Source organism: Solanum dulcamara, chromosome 4, assembly GCF_947179165.1.
Source record: "Solanum dulcamara chromosome 4, daSolDulc1.2, whole genome shotgun sequence".
Taxonomy (NCBI): domain Eukaryota; kingdom Viridiplantae; phylum Streptophyta; class Magnoliopsida; order Solanales; family Solanaceae; genus Solanum; species Solanum dulcamara.
Window position 1 is genome coordinate 54,827,548 of NC_077240.1, and position 4,049 is coordinate 54,831,596.

A 4,049-nucleotide genomic window follows, 5' to 3' on the forward strand; every position below is an offset into this window, starting at 1 on the left:
TGAGTGGAGAATTTGAACCAATCATGAGCACGAGCTAATTACTAATCGGGATGAATGGAATATGGCTTTGTATACACTGCTACATTAAGGATATTACTCAAACACCAGTATTCAAGACTAGTGTTGGTACTGTAAATTGAGGGTTCTAAGCACCTCATGATGGTATTAAGGTTTCGTACATGGGTAACCCAAAGTATAGGGGATGTAAAGGAAGATATAAAAATAACGCAGTATACTAAATAGGTTAGAAAGGACTTCTATGCATTTGGAAAGTTAGAAATAAACAGATAATGGCATGGATACACCCTAAAGGGGGGAAGTGGATAAGAGAAATACAAGCATAAGAAAAAATCAACTGACGCTATCATGTGTAAATGGGAACGCTTAAACTTCAAACGAGACCCCACAAGGGATGGATGTGATCATACCAGCACTAATGCATTGGATCCCATCAGAACTCCGAAGTTAAGTGTGCTTGGGAGAGAGTAGTACTAGGATGGGTAACCCCTTGGGAAGCCCTATGCGGCTGTGATATGAGATGATATCGGTGTATGTATACGTTAGCCTTGCATGGCATTTTTGGTAAAAAGAAGTATTGTGTATATGTGACTCCACCATGAAAAATGATAAGACCCTTTGAGATAGGGGATGTAGCTTTGCAAAATAACTGATGCAACTTACGAATGGAGGTATGCCAAGAGTAAAACCAGGTGATTACTCAATAAACGAAGTCGGTAGTAGCCATGTAACTGCTATATTCGAATACATTAAGGGAAGGTATAAGACGGTTTGAAGCAAAACCTTTAAGGTACAACCAGTACTAAGGACAAAAGCTATAGTGGAGCCCTAACATCAAATGAAGGAAGTAAGAAACGATATAGCTTTACGTACAGACTAGTATGGCAATGCTAAGGCATCTTCTGAGCCACTTTAAGCTCCTACACATATTCGTGTAAAGGGTACAATATGATGTGTGGTAAGAGAACTGGAAAGAAGAAATGGAAAAGAAATATCACCTGTTCTCTATGCCTACGAGTAATCTACCCTCTTAAATTGACTATATGGGTCAATAAGAGGACTTTGGATGACAACCAATACAGAGAAATGTTGAACCACTCATAAGACCTTATAAGACTACTTAACATTCGAGGACGAATGTTCTAAAGGGGGGAAGGATGTTATACCCCATACCTTTGTGCTCCGGAACATCTTTTTAAGCTTCTTCAAAGTTGTCCCGTGACCCAGATTATCTATAACATGATCAAATAACTCTAAGGAAGGGAGGATGTTGTTACACCCCACACTCTCGAGCTCGCAATGTCTCTTGTTACACCCCACACTTTCGAGCTCGCAATATCTCTTAAGTTCTTTATACATTATCATGTGAGCCGGATAAGCTACGACACTATCAAACGACTCAAAGGAAAGGAGAATGTGATACCCTATAGTAGAGAAGGTTAGAAATAGAGTCATAAAAATCCGGAAGGAATTGGAGGCCAAGTAATGAGTCATAGGACTCGATTTACCAACATAAGCTACTAATTTATAAGTCTTATACACTTGAGTTTCTTAAGGACATACCAATCTTACATAGCATGGATTACATAGGCTCCTAAAATAAGACGAGATTACGAACCCGCGAGGAAAGGGAAAAGACGGCACATGGCCGCCTCCAAATGGAGGAGCGACATGTGGAAGAACCTCAAGCAAGAAGGTGATGCACCTACTTAGGGTCAAGTATGTGATGCAGCTGCTTGGGGGGGTGGACCCCACTGCCACGTGGCAGTCCCTAGTTGGCAGCATGATACGGTGGCCAAACATGGCTTGACATGTGTCACCCTAAGGGGATGACACATGTAACCTCCAAGGAAGACCTTATATACATGTTAAATGACTCATAACTTCATTCCCTATCCAAAAACATCTGCAGTAAGCAAAGAAAAGAAAGCAAACCCTAGATTAGAGAGAAAGTAGCGACGGCTTGGAGAAAAAATAGGTAAGTCCCGATTTTGCTCCGTAAATTAATTATCCATCATATACCATGATAATATGGAGGTATTAGAAGTATAAAATCATGGATTGGTGCAGCCAAAACGGACAGCAACCAGTCCACACAGTTTCAGCGCGCTAAGAAGGGTTCTGAGGCGCGATTTTGGCTAGTTTGGCCAATTTCGGGTAAGGTAAGGTTTCTCCTTTAAATTTGGACTTTATGGGGTTGTTATGGAGTGTATTATGTACCTTTTATACTGCTGTAAGTATGGAAAAATCGTGGGGATGCTCAGCGAAAGAAACAATCTAAATTGAAGTTGCCGTAGTTAAATTGTAGTCGAAGTGAGGCGTGGTGTGGTTGGAGGCTGCTTCTGGTTGGATGGTGTGTTCTGCAGGGTCTAAATGTGTTATAAAATAGGTTTGGAAGTTTTTGGTTTCATATATATGATTCCACGCTTCGTACGATTAAAGGTTTCGCAAAATAGAAACTAGAAACCCTATTTTGGATATCGTAATTTCGAGCGCGTCATTCGGAGGTTGTAATGTATAATGTTGTGATGTTTTCTATATATACGAGCTGCTGGTTATGTTTTTGGTTGGATGTATATATTAGGGACGTAATTGGGAATTCGGATAGGGCACATTATAGGGGAGGTGTTGTCTGATTTTCATTAACGTCGTAACTAGTTAAGGAACTAATCAAGAAGGCGAGCGAGGGAATGGGGTTTATGAATACTCTTGAGTAATGTAAGATGCTTAAAGGTCGAAAGAGGTTGATGTTCATATTGATTTCATGTTACCTAGGTTCACGGGAAGACAAGGCGACCGGGACAAAGACTAACCCATAACAGGTATGTAGAGCTATTCTTCTTTTCTTTTGGCATGTCTTAGATATAAGTTATGAATGGTTTGTATAAAAAATGTGGGAATAATTCCACTCGTGAAAATCCAAGTGTAATTTATAAAATGTATTCACTTTGTAATGTTAAGACTTCGGTAATAGTTGAGTTATTGCCTTTCCAGGCGACTAGATCATGAACAGTAGTGTATGTAAAGCCTCTTTGTTCTTTCTTTTGGAATATACTAGGTATAAATGTAATAGAATATGATATGAGGTGGAGGTAGTTCCAGTTATAATCTCCAAGTATAACTTGTGACTTTTATTTACTATCTGTTATTAGAATTCTTAAAATAATTAAACTACCCTCGAGTCTCCTATCTGCTGAATAATACTTGAATGTGTCAGCCCCTATTCCTAAAGTCTCTGCGATGACAAATGTCTCTAATTCCATAAGCTGTTTAACCTTGCCTCGATAAACGTCTATGATTCCTGAAACTCCAGTTGATATGCTTCGTAACGATGTTTAGAAGATACTTAAGACGATTACTACTCAGATCTTCAGGTGACGATTCACTTGACTATTTCATTGAGTCTCAAATGATGAATTAGTTGCATATAGTTTCTCACTACTCTACTCAAGCACCCTATAACCCATCTTCCTCCGAGTCCCATAAGAAGGCCGGGAACGCGGTCGTGCCTAGTTTTACTATTCGTTCACCGAGTCCTGACCCGGCTATATATATATATGTATGAAGTATATGAGGGTGAAATGTTGTATACGATGAAGTGAAGCATACGATGATGCCGTATGTGATGATGCTCGTCACCATATCTCGGGCTGGATATATATATGATAATATAATAGAAAATTTGAATTGAGCCATGTGTTCTTCGGCATTGTTTTAAATTATAGATTGGGCCGAACGTTCCTCGGTGTATTTTACTGTATGATGATGGTACGCTATAGACGTATACTACTCTTTCACCGAGTCCCTCACTAAAGGGCCGGATACTTTATATAGGCATGCATATGAAAATATAGGGATACATTTGTGACCCCGAGCCCCAAAGTAGACCGGATATACTATGATGACATACGAGATGATGCCGTATACGATGATATGATTTTGTATACGATGACATGATAAAATGATATACATGATGATATGACGACGTATGATTATGATGAAACGATTATGGTACCGAGTTCACTAGAGGG

The 4,049-nt window shown here is 39.5% G+C and overlaps 1 pseudogene; it reads left to right on the forward strand.

Annotated features, from left to right (window-relative positions):
- The first annotated feature begins 414 nt into the window (after positions 1 to 414).
- On the forward strand, positions 415 to 535 carry LOC129888076 (5S ribosomal RNA; annotated as a pseudogene).
- The last annotated feature ends 3,514 nt before the right edge of the window (positions 536 to 4,049 follow it).